The sequence below is a fragment of the Hemitrygon akajei genome, chromosome 5 (assembly GCF_048418815.1).
Source record: "Hemitrygon akajei chromosome 5, sHemAka1.3, whole genome shotgun sequence".
Classification (NCBI taxonomy): Eukaryota; Metazoa; Chordata; class Chondrichthyes; order Myliobatiformes; family Dasyatidae; genus Hemitrygon; species Hemitrygon akajei.
The window spans coordinates 96776117-96789500 of record NC_133128.1 but is presented as its reverse complement, the minus strand read 5'-3'; the positions used below and the strand labels follow the sequence as shown (position 1 = coordinate 96789500).

Sequence of the window (13384 nt, the reverse complement as noted above, 5' to 3'; positions counted from 1 at the left end):
ACTCAGGTCAGGTACTCGAACCTTAAGAGTCGTATTTACATGTCGTGACAACAAGTAGCTACAATACTAACTCCATTTACCAGAACTGGATCTGTGACTGCCTGTGCCTTGGTTATTTAAGTGCTTGTCCAGATACTTCAGCAAGTCTGGAGTTTGAGGCCCTACTATCAGGCAGAATAGCAGTTTGATATGGTCTAGATGGGCCAAAGGGACTGGCTCTTTGCTGTACTGCTCTATGACATGTGAGTTCTTAGCTCATCCAAAATATAACTCTTCCAACAATGGAACACTCCCCCAGCACTCAAACGTGCAACATTACATCTCCAGTATAATTTATCCTTCTCTGTGCTTCAAGGATTTGGTAATGTCTTGCCCCAGGAGCGCCAGAGAATGGAATTACCTCACCAATTGGCAGCCAGAAGAAAAGCTGACAAATCCCACTGTTTTCAGTCAAATAAATCCGATTAACAGTAATTCAGCAGTGTTATTGAGTGGTATTGATGCTGACTACCAATGTGTTTTAATTCTATCACATTGAAAAAAAAAGATAATAAAATACTGGCAGTCTCCCCTCAAGAAATGATACATCTCAGTGACCTGTTGTCTCTACATCCAAAACTTCAACTAGATCCAAAAGTGAAAGCAATTTAAATTTCAATACTTTAAAGTATTGCTAACCTTTACCTTCTTTGGGCGCCATGGTAGCAACACTATAACAGCTTGGGGCATTCCAGAGTTCAGAGTTCAATTTCTGTAAGGTGTTTGTACCTTCCTCCCAGTGAATGTGTTGGTTTCCTCTGGGTGCTCCAGATTCCTCTCACAGTCCAAAGATGTACCGGTTAGTAGGTTAATTGGTGATGGTTATTTGTCCTGGGACTGGGTGAGGGTTAAATGGGTGGGTTGCTGGGTGGGGTGGCTCATTGAGCTGGAAGGGCCTGTTTGATGCTTTATCTCTAAATAAATAAATAAACTTGTTTGTATTGATTATTTTCTCACCATTCTGGCCTCCTTTAATCACTGAATTGAACCCAATGGCTGATAGAGTCATGGAGTTACACAGCATGGAAACAATCTCTTCAGCCCATCTCTTTTGTGCTGACCAAAGTGTCTATCTGAGCTACCAAACTCCAGGAGGATAAGAGGTGACCTAATAGAGGTGTACAAGATCAGAAGAAGCACAGATCGAGTGAATAGCCAGAGACTTTTTCCAGGGTGGAAATGGCTCATACAAGGGGTCATAACTTTAAGGTGGTTGGAGGGATATCAGAAGAAGTTTCTTTTACACAGTGGTGAGTGGGTAGTGGTGGTGTTAAAGGCAGATATATTAGGGGCATATAAGAAGCTCATAGACAGGCACATGGATGATAGACAAATGGAGGGTTATGTGGGAGGGAAGGTTAGATTGATCATAGAGCAGGTTAAAAGGTTGGCACAATATCGTGGGCTGAAGTGCCTGGACTGTGCTGTAATTCTCTATGTTTTCTATATTAAGATATGAAATAGGAAACAACCTGTTCAGTTCATGTGGGATTCATTTGCTCATTCCAAAAATTAATTTTTAAATTCAACATTATTTAATCAATCACATTTAAAATCCACAAATGCCCTCATGAGATTTGAATTTATTTCTGGTTTGTTACTTAGCGTAAGCTGCTGTGGTTATTGGGTTGTTCATCTGATAACTAACCACTGCAGTGACTGGTGATATCTATACTATTACTCACAGACTAGTTGCTGTGGATCGCATGTCTTAATGACAGGGTCTTAATTAACTTGCTATTTAAAAGATGCACCTAACAACATAATTAATGAGACTGCAGTTTATTGGTGATGGCTCCTTAATCCCCACTGTTTGTCATAACTTGACTCATCTATTTCTTGGAATTTTCAGGAGAGATTCGTGAACAGTGCTAATTTTACTGACATTGCTTTCTCCTAAGATCAATAACATCATTGAAATTCCATTCCTACAACACGGTGTGATCTTGCAAATCTCACAGCTGTGACCCACAGGCGTTCTACATGTGCTGAGTGCAACTTTGTGAAGGCTGTTCCTACACCAGCAGAAATTCCTCTCTGTTCTTTGACCCAGTGAAGCACAACTCAACAAATGACCCTGGATTCCCATGATTTCAGCCTGTCCCCTTCCCCAGAAACCTACCATTTACACACCCTTGCATAAGGATGTAATGCTGAGAATTTTTAAGGTGTTGGCCAGACAGCAATTGGAGTATTGTAAGCAGTTTTGGGTCCTTTATCTAAGAAAGGATATGCTGGCATGGAAGAGGGTCTGGCAGAGGTTCACAAGAATTATCTCAGGAAGGAAGGGGTTAATTTTGAGGAGCATTTAATGGCTCTGGGCCTGTACTCGCTAGAGTTTAGAAGAATGAGGGGGGTGATCTCATTGGGGAACGGGGTTCAGAGGAATAATAAATCAACCACGATGAAATGTTGGAATGACTCACTAGGCCAAAAGGCCTAATTCTGCTCATGTGACTTATGGTCTTATGGTCTTCCCCTTCTTCTTTCCCAGACCCTTGTCTAGTCCCTTCTCACCCCATCCTCAACCTTTCCCTTCTCCTTTGCCTTTCTTGTTCCTCTTCCAGACCTTTCCCCAGATTCAGACAACAAGGAAAACTATCAGTGGAATCGGTATCAGGCCTTTGACAAGGTGCCAGATCGTTGGTCAAGAACAGTTCAAAATAGGTTTATCATCAAGGGATATATATGTCACCATATGAGATTAATTTTCTTGTAGGCATTCACAGTAGAATACGGAAATACAACAGAATCAAGGAAAACTACACACAACCGAAGATTGACAAACAACCAATGTGCAAAAGAAGTCAAACTGTACAAATAATAAATAGGTACTTATTGCTGAGACTGTGAGTTGTAGAGTCCTTGGAAGCAATTCAATGGGTCGTGGGTTCAGAGCTTAGGTGAGTGAAGTTCTCCACGCTGGTTCAGGGGCCTGGTGGTTGAAGGGTGATAATTGTTCCTAAACCTGGTGGTGAGGGACCTAAGGCTCCTTTGCCTCCTTCCTGAAAGCAGCAGCAAGAAGAAGCATGGCCTGGGTGGTGGGGTCCTTGATGAGGAATGCTGCTTTCTTGTAGTAGTGCTCCGTGTAGATGTGCTCAGTGGTGGGGAGGGCTTTGTCAATGATGGGCTGGGCTCTGTCCAACATCTGCTTTTCCATTCTTGAAATTCAGTCGCTTGGCATATAGGGTGACAAGGTAAACTGGATCTGACATCGGTGCAGGGCCCTTTGCTGTTTGTCAGTGATCTGGATGATCCTGTGGTAAAGTCCATCAGCAAATTTGTGGATGACACCAAGATTGGTGGCGTAGTGGGCAGTGAAAAAAATGGGCTGAAAAATGGCCAATGGAATTTAATGCAGACAAGTGTGAAGTGTTGCACTTTGGCAGGACAAACCAGGGTGGGACTTACACGGTGGCACTGAGGAATGTGGTTGGACAAAGGGATCTGGGAACATAGATACATAATTCCTTGAAAATGAGAGTACTGAGACCAGGAGATGGGATGTTACATTGAAGTTGTACATTGATGGGGCCTAATCTGGCATGTGTGCACTGCAGGACGCCCGCCTACAGGAAAGAAATCAATAAGCTTGAAAGAATACAGAGAAAATTTACTAAGATGTTACTGGGACTGGAAGACCTGAATTATAGAGAAAGGTTGAGTAGGTTAGGACCTTTATCCCCCCCGGAGCATAGGGGAAATTTGATAGTGGTGCACAAAATATTGAGGGGTATAAATAGGGTAAATGCAAGCAGGTTTTTTCTACTGAGGTTTGACAAGACAAGCAGCAGAGATCATAGGTTTAGAGTAAAAGGTGAAATATTGAAGGGGAATTTCTTCACTGAAAGGTTGGTGAGAATGTGAAATGAGCTACCAGCGAAATGGTGGATGTGAGTTTGATTGCAACACTTTAGAGAAGCTTAGTTAACTACATGGATGGGAGGGCTATGGACCAGGTGTAAATCGATGGGACAAGGAAGAATAATAGTTCAGCATGGACTAGATGGGCTGAAGGGCCTGTTTTGGTGCTGTACTGCTCTATGACTCCATGATCCTCCATAGCCATCGATGATCTTTACTGTCCCCTTTATTCATCACATTAGCAGCTTCTTTTCCTCACTGGTAAACCTGTTGTATTATGAGACGCTCTGAGTATCAGGTGTAAGTCTATGGTTACACTTTCAACTGTGAATCATGGGTTTAAGTTCAGACCTAGGAACTTCACAACATCACTGAAATTAATGGCACAGAAAGAGCCCGGTTTCTATGGAGATGTAAAAGCACTGTTATTGTTACTCTGTGAACCTAGAACCTATGCCTGATTTTAAATAGGGTCACAGAAGTTTAAGTATATCAGGGGACAGAGAAAATCTTTGTTTGCATGCCATCCATACAGATCATTTCATCACATTGAAAGAACGTACAATGGAAAAGCAGTAACAGAATGCACAATATAGCATTACACTTACAGAGCCCAAAGCACAGGAGTAGAGAAGTCTACAGAAAGTGGTGGATACAACCCCTCCATCACAGTCAAAGCCCTCCCACTACTGAGCACTGCCCTAAAAAAAAAGCAGTCTCCATCATCAAGGACCCTCACCATCCAGGCCATGCTCTCTTCTCACTGCTACTATCAGGCAGGAGGTACAGAAGCCTCAGGTCCCACACCAGCAGGTTCAGGAACAGCTCTTACCCAGTGGCCATCAGGCTTCTGAACTTCACTCACCTCAGTTCTGATTCCACAACCTACAGACTCACTTCCAAGGACTCTACAACTCATGTTCTCAGAATGATTTGAATATACTGTATATCTGCACAATTTGCCTTCTTTTGCACATTAATTGTCTGTCTTTATTTATATATAGTTTTTCATAAATTCTATTGTATTTCTTTATCTTCCTGTAAATGCCTGCAAGAAAATGAATCACAAGGTTGTATATAGTGACATATATGTACTTAGAAAGATAGAAACACAGAAAACCTACAGCACAATACAGGCCCTTCAGCCCACAAAGCTGTGCTGAAAATGTCCTTATCTTAGAATTACCTAGGCTTTACCCATAGCCCTCTATTTTTCTAAGCTCTATGTAGCCATTCAGGAGTCTCTTAAAAGACCCTATCGTTTCCACCTCCACCACCGTACTTGGCTAGCAAATTCACTTTGATATTGAGAAAGTGCAGTGAAGGCGGACAATAAGGTGCAAGACCATGATGAGTTAGATTGTGAGAACAATAGGCAATCCCTTTAAAGGTGAGTGAAGCAACCTGCCTCAACGACGATCGTCCAGTAGCATTTACATTCGCTGTGATGAAGTGCTTTGAGAGGTTGGTGATGAAACATTTCAACTCCTGCCTGAGAAATGACTTGGATCTGCTCCAGTCTGCCTACTATGAGAAGTCAACAGCAGCTGCCATTTCATTGGGTCTTCACTCAACCCTGGAACATCTAGATAGCAAAGATGTAAACATACAACCTAAAGACTCTTCATTGCATGTTCTCAATATTTATTTATCATCATTATTTCTTTTTTCTTATATATTTGCACAATTTGTTCTCTTTTGCACACTGGTCGTTTATCTGCCCATTTGGGTGCGGTCCTTCATTGATTCTATTATGATTATTGGATTTACTGAGTACGCCCACAAGGAAATGAATCTCAGGGTTGTAAATGGTGACATAAATGTACTTTGATAATAAATTTACTTTGAACTTTGGAGGAAAGTTTAGGGGAGATGTCAGATATATATATTTTTTTAGAGTGTGGTGGGTGTCAGGGTGATGGTAGAGGCAGATACATTAGGGACCTTAAGGTTTTGAGGGAGGCAGATGTATGAAAGAAAAATTGAGTGATATATGGGAAGGAAGGGCTAGAATGATCTTAGAGTAGGTTAAAAGGTTGACACAACATCATGGGCTGAAGAGACTATACTGTGTTGTAGTGTTCTGTGCTCTAATTACTCTTAGCTACAAAAAAATGAAAGAAAAATGGTTTATTGGTGGTGTAGGAGAGAAGGGTTAGATTGATCACAAAGGTCTCTGGTGCAATGAGGAATCAGTTCTACTCGATACATCGTTATGCTACTCCGAGCTCTGCTGCTGAGGGAGTTTCACCATTCACACTATAGCAGTGAATTATCCTAGGATTGCATTATATGGACAGAACTTTGAACAGATTTTCATCTAGAACATAAAGATCTTTTTCCTTCTGGGTTCGTATCATGTTTGGAAAAAGAGACAAATCAGAAACTCTTTGTCAGCTGGGCTCGTTACTCCCATTTATTTGCCACATCAATCAGCTTGGTGCAGGAGTTAATGCGATTAGGGTTGTTAACTATCGCAGCTGATTCATGATCTTGGCTGAATTGGGTTCACTTGTTCAGCACCTACACCGATGGCATCAGCCAGTGAAGCAGGGAAGGAATCCCTCATCCTGCCTGTTCCACTCCCCCTGACCTTCTGTAGTTCTGATGAGTGTCTACTCTCCTCCCTGCTTTGGGAAAACAACCAACATAATCACTGACCCACCCACTCAGGAGTCGCTCTCTTCTCCCTTCCTCTGTCAGGCAGAATCAGCATCAGAACCGGCATTGTTATCAGTGACATACAGCATGAAATGTGTTGTTTTGTGGCAAAAGTACAGTGCAGAACAGAAAAAAAACTTTGTTACAAGAAGCAAACAAATAAACATATAAATCAGTATTTCGATAGATAAAGAGTGCCAAAGACTGAAAGCACATACCACCAGGCTCAAGAACAGCCTCCACCCTGCTGTTATACGATTATTGACAGTTCCCTAGTATGATAAGATGGACACTTGACCTCACAATCTACCTCATTATGGCTTTGCAGTTGTTTATATCAACTGCACTTTCTCCTAATTGGAACATCATAGTGTTAGTAAGGTAGTATATGGTAACATATACGTTGAATTTACTTTGAAGTTTGAATTATATTCTGCATTCTGTTATTGCTTTTCCCTTTCAACACATCATTGTGGTGGAGTGATTAGTATGGGTGGCACAATTGTTTCCTGTAGTGGGAAAGCCCAGAGTAGAAGGCTGCCCCTTTAGAACAGAGAAGAAGAGCAATTTCTTTAGCCAGAGGGTGGTGAATCAGTGGAATTCATTGCTACAGATGGCTGTGGGGGCCAATTTAATTGGTATATGTAAAGTGGAGGTTCCTATGTTGTTGATCAGTCAGGGTGTCAAAGGTTACGGGGAGAAGGGGGTTGAGAGAGAAAAAAAACAGCCATGATTAAAGAGTAGAGCAGACTCAATGGGCTGAATGTGCTGATTCTGTTCCTGTGTCTTATGGTGTTACAGTATTATGGTCTTAACTGCACACGACTCATGGTGCCGTCTCACCAATGTCATGTTAAGATTAGCTTTTTTTTACATGTACATTGAAACATCAACACATACAGTGAAATGTGTCATTTGTGCCAAAGACTGTGTTGGCACGTGGCCAAGTGGTTAAGACGTTGGTCTAGTGATCCGAAGGTCACTAGTTTGAGCCTCAGCTAAGGCATCGTGTTGTGTCCTTGAGCAAGGCACTTAACCACACACTGCTCTGCGACGACACCGGTGCCAAGCTGTATCGGCCCTTGCCCTTCCCTTGGACAACCTCGGTGGCATGGAGAGGAGAGACTTGCAGCATGGGCAACTGCCGGTCTCCCATACAACCCTACCCAGGTCTGCACCCTGGAAACCTTCCAAGGCGAAAATCCACGGTCTCTTGAGACTAATGGATGCCTATTATTGTGTCAATGACCAACACAGCTCGAGGATGTGCTGGGGGCAGCCCACAAGTATTGCCATGCTTCTGGTGCTAACATAGCATGCCCACAGCTCACTAATGCTAACCTGTGCATCTTTGGAATGTGGGAGGAAACCGGAGAACCCGGAGGAAACCCACACAGTCACAGGGAGAATATACAAACTCCTTACAGACAGCGATGGGAATTGATCCCTAATCTCCAGATCACTGGCACTGGAAAGCAGTACTCTGACTGATATGCTACCGTGGTGTCCTGCAATGTCTTGAACAACTGTTTCATGAGGTCCCAAGACTTGTCCTCAATGCCACGACCTATCAAAGTGAGCCTGCCACACACCTTCTTCACCGTTCCTGTTTACCTGCGTTGCCACTTTCAGGAAACTACGTACTCAATGTCCAAACTGTGGATTTGTTGATCGGTGAAGGAGACATCAGGGCTAAATGGCCTACTACTGCTTCTTGTATTCTGTAGATGGGAGGAATGTGAAGGCACAGTAGATGATAGCAAACTTGCAGAGGAGTTATCCAATGACGCAAAGGGTAGTGTAGAAGGTTGTGGAAGGTTAGAACAGGACATTGACAAGATGCATTTGGTGGAGAGAGTGACAGATGGAGTTCAATCCAAAGTGTGAAGCGATACTCTTTGGACAGTTGAACTTGAAAGCAGAATGGAGGGTCAACGGCAGGATTTTTAGCAGTGTGGCGGGACAGAGGGGTCTTGGAGCCCACATTTATAGAGTGTAGGACACCACAGGAACAGACCCTTTGTCCCACGAAGCCTCTTGTTGAGGATGTGTTTAGGCTAGAGAGGGTGCAGAAAGGATTCACAAGGGTTTTGCCTAGAATGGGGGGCTTGAGTTATGAGGAAAGACTGGAACTGATTTCCCTAGATTGATGGAGGCTGAGGGTTGAGTTTGTGAGGAGCGTGGCAAGTGAGATGATCACAGTCTTTCCCAGGATAAGAGATTCTTAAACTAAGGGGCCATGACTAAGGTGAGAGGGGAAGGATTTAAAAGTCAGGTTTATCACATGGGGGTGGTGCATATATTGCACAGAAGAGGTGGTAAAGGTTAGGTACAACATTGGAAAGGCATCTGGACAGGTACGTGGATAGGAAAGGCTTGCTTATTTATTTATTTCAAGATACAGCATGGTAACAGCCCCTTTTGGCCCATCCAGCACTCAATCTCACCCATGTGACCTATTACACTACCGACCCAGTCTTTGGAATGTGGGAGGAAACCAGAGCACCTGGAGGGAAACCATGCCATCATGGGGGAAATGTATAAGCTCCTTATGGACATCAGTGGCACTAAACCCAGGTTGCTGGCACTGTAATAGGGTTATGCCAACCATGACACTATCGTGCCACCCCATTACAGGGAGTTGGGCCAAACACAGGCAAATGGGATCATCTTAGACAGGAATCATGGCTGGCATCAATAAGTTCCCACACTGTGTAGTGAGGTTGATTGGAGATAAATATTGGCCAGGGGACACAGGAAGAGTGAGTCAGAGGAAATCCTGCCCCTCTGCTCTCTCACCGACCCTTCACTTAGCCAGAGAAAGCTTCTCACTTTCTAACCCTACACAGTACATTCTTCAAATACTGCCACCAGATCTTTTAGCATCAAAGTCAGAATAAATTTATTAGCAAAGTATCTGTATACCCCCATTTACCTCTTGAGATTAATTTTCTTGCAGGCATTTACAGGAAACTAAAGAGATCCAATAGAATTTAATGAAATGCTATAAATAAACTAAGACTGACAAACAATTAATATGCAAAAGAAGACAAATTATGCAAATAATAACAAAAATGTAAGCAGATACTACTGAGATAGAGTCCTTGGAAGTGAGTATACAGACTGTGAACTCAGTTCAGTGTTGAGCTGGTTCGGAAGACTGATTGTTGTAGTGTAGTAACTCTTCCTGGACCATTTGTAAGAGAAGTTCGGTTAAGTACGTGGATGGGAGGGTTATGGTCCAGATGTAGGACAAGGCAGAATAATAATTATTGGGCTGAAGGCCTTGTTTCAGAGCCGTAATGCTCTATGTGGTGGTGTGGGACCTAAGGCTCCTATGTCTCTTGCCCAATGGCAGCAGTGAGAAGAGAGCATGTCTGGAAGGTGAGGGTCCTTGATGATGGATGCTGCTTTCTTGTGGCAGCACTCGTGTAAATGTGCTCAGTGGTGGGGAGGGATACGCCTGAGATGGACTGGGCTGTATCCACCACTTTTTTGTGGAACAGGCAGGAAAACCTTATCTGACGGAGGGCAACTCCAGAGAGAAAAGAATTCCCTCCTGCACCACTAGAAGGGATAACCTGGGTCTTTGTTCTCAAGACTCCAGCCTCCTGTTTGCCCTCATCTCATTTTGGCTCAGAAGTCCTTCCCAAAGAACCACAGCTGGCTATTTACAGCAAGCGGCTGGCAGCTCTCGCGTGTTCTTGCTGCGTCCAATCTATCAAATTGACCAAGGTAAGAGAAATTTGAATAAGTGCATGAATGGAAGGAGTATGGAGGAATATGGCCTGTCCATAACACTAAGCAGAATAACAATCAGGTATGGACTAGATGGGCCAATTGGCCTGTTTCTGTGCTGGAACACTCTGTGACTCTGACTCAGTGAGGTCCACTGCACTACTAACATTATACTGGAGGAGGATGTATGATGCCTAACTCTAACCAATTCCTAAATTGTATTTGCTGCAGAGACTGAGCTGTGCAATGTTGGGTTGAGCCTTAGGTCATCAGTTGGTATTTCCACCTGGTGCCTGTCCAGGATTTGCGAAGCTTTGCCCTGCTGTTCACTGGGCCTCTCCCTTGTGGGAGTGACTCCCTAGATGCAGAAGGAAGCTGGGAGCAGGGTGAGTGGATGGAGAGATGAGAGACAAAACGTTTTGATTGTCATCAACACAAGAGAGTCTGCAGATGCTGGAAATCTTGAGCAATACATGCTGGAGGAACTCAGCAGGTCAGGCAGCATCTGCGGAAGGGAATAAACAGTCGACATTTTGGACTGAGACCCTTCATCGGGACTGGAAAGGAAGGGGGAAGAAGCCAGAATAAAAGATGGGTGGAGGGGGGAGGGAGTACAAGTTAGCAGGTGATAGGTAAAACAAGGTGAGGGGAAGGGTGGATGGGGCCAGGAATGATAGGTGGAACCAATGAAGCCCTGAAGAAGAAGGAATCTGATAGGAGAGAAGATTGGACCATGGGCCAAAGGGAAGGAGGAGGGGAACCAGAGAGAGGTGATGGACAGGTGAGAAGAGAAGGGGGAGAGGAACCAGTATGGGGAATGGGAAAGGAGAGGGGGAGGGGGAGAAACTACAGAAGTTAGAGATACCAAGGTTCATGCCCCTCACCTTCTGGTTGTCTTTTAAGAACACCACCACCTACTGCGGGGTGAACTTTCCTCCTTAATCAGTAGCCTGCGAGAATGTGCGGCCCCAGACAATAGACGCATAGTATCGGCAGAGCAAAGTAGCCGATGTTTCAACATCGCAGAGAGAAAAAAAGTGCACAGGTATATCCGCGTGGAAGCCACAATACCCTAGGAATTTCACATTAGGCAAGATCTACGGAAAAGCCCTGAGATTAGCATGCTGCTGACAGATATTAAATACAGAGAGGAGGCACAAGATTATACATAGACAGATTATATATAGAATACTCATTCTCACACACAGATAAGGGCACATTGACACTTACGTTCAGTTTATATACATCTAAATACATATATATCTACATAAAACATGAACACATATATAAATAAAACAATTATATAGTATATACCACATATGTATATATACGTAGGAGATAATTCTGATCTAGAGTTTATGATACAACATTTACACACACATCTGTACTGTATATATACAGTAACACAAACTAGGAGATGAGATCAGTTTAGTAATGTTGGAATTGGACAAACGAATCTTATCTCTTTCAACGCCGCATTTTCAGCGTCGATGTCTTTATCTTTGTTTCCTGTACTTGCCAGATTTTTGTTAAGATTCGCCCTGTGAACGATATATTTTTTGAGGGGGAGAGGGGGAATACCATGCTACGGGTTTTGCCTCCGACTCTCGCCGCTCCTGAGCTCAGCGCTGCCGGCACGGCCAGGGGAAACGGGGCGCTGGGTCTTACCGCTAAGCGAAAGGGTGTCCGCCCGTCACTCCTACTGAAGATCTGCGCAGCAAACTAGATCCAGCAGAACATGGGCTCCCGCGTCCCTGCCTCCTCCCCGACTAGGAAGAGATGTGAAAGGTCCTCTGCTGCTCACGGCGAGAGCGCGGGTACCTCTCCCTCTCCCCTTTGTTGTCTGTTTCCAACAGCACCTCGCACTGCAAACACTCCCTCTTCCTCCAGAGCCACAGTGACAACCCGCAGTCACTAGGCAACAACATCGAGCGGAATCAGATCCCCGGCAGATCTAAGAAGCATCATTCCTTGCTAAGGGGGGTTCCGAGACCAATCTCGGTGCTAATGAACTCGAGAATCCTTGGCCACGGGCGAAGTGGCCGGTGCGGGCTGCGGTTTGTCCAGAGGGAGTGCTGTAGTACCTACAAAGACACCCAGCAACGGGAACCTCTCCCCTGAAGACATTCCTGCTGCATTTTCGCGGCGCATTTGTCAAGTGATTAACGACCTTACCTCCCGCAGAATTGGTGTCCAGGCCTGATGTTTAAAACAGACAACAGCGGCGAGCTAAGCGCCTGTGGCTTTTGGCCGGGTGTCGGGATGTTGAGGGAGAATGCGGAATGCTCATTCAATTATTAACATCTAAAGGTTATTCTAATTTGTGACGTGAATATTAATTATTTCATTTACCATCCATTACTTAAAATGGATGTTGGTAGAAACACTGAACTGTTGAAGCAATGAAGAAGGCCATTCACCCATCAAGTCTGTACTAGTTCATTGTGGAGCATTCTCCTCAGCCCCATTATCTTGCTCTTTCTCTGTGGCGTTACAGGTTATTTTCACTGGTTTGCAACCCATTTCCCTTCAGGAAGCCATAAACCATGGAGGACAGCCTTTCAGCCTATCATGTGTGGACTGACCTCATCCTTTTTAATCCTATCCTCCAACACTTCATGATTGAAGATTTAAGTTTATCGCATGCACATCGAAACATACAGTGAAATACATCGTTTGCATTAACAACCAACACATGCAAGGGTGTGTCGGAAGCAGCCCACAAGTTACACCACTTATTCCAACGCCAATGTTGTATGCACACAATGCCTTGGCAGGATGGCATAGGACACAGCCAATCAGAGCACAACAAGCAACAGAACAACAAGACCTTGTTCCAACCTCCCATCCACACATATACACAATTCCCTAACCCCAGGGCAGTCCATATTCTGCCTCCAGCAGACTCCAATTTGAACTTGCCCAGTAGCCTAGTATTCAGGTAATCTAAGTACTGGTCAAGGATAACTTTATTCGCCTGCTGCATTTCCATGAATTAGGAATATGCTGTGGTGTGTTGGTTAGGGTGTAACATACAACAAAAACAACATTCAACAATTATAAAGAGTAAAAAAAAACATTA

The 13384-nt window shown here is 44.0% G+C and overlaps 1 protein-coding gene across 4 annotated transcripts in view; it reads right to left on the bottom strand.

Annotated features, from left to right (window-relative positions):
- arhgef49 (Rho guanine nucleotide exchange factor 49) overlaps positions 1–12519 on the bottom strand; it is a 562666-nt gene extending 550147 nt beyond the window's left edge. For 3 of the 4 annotated variants that reach the window (XM_073046111.1, XM_073046110.1, XM_073046113.1), the window contains exon 1: positions 11971–12406. The gene's annotated coding sequence lies outside the window, so the exon portion shown is untranslated. Of the gene's footprint in view, positions 1–11970; positions 12407–12477 lie in introns of those variants that run through there. The other variant, XM_073046112.1, reaches the window with a different exon arrangement.
- Between the last annotated feature and the right edge of the window lie 865 nt (positions 12520–13384).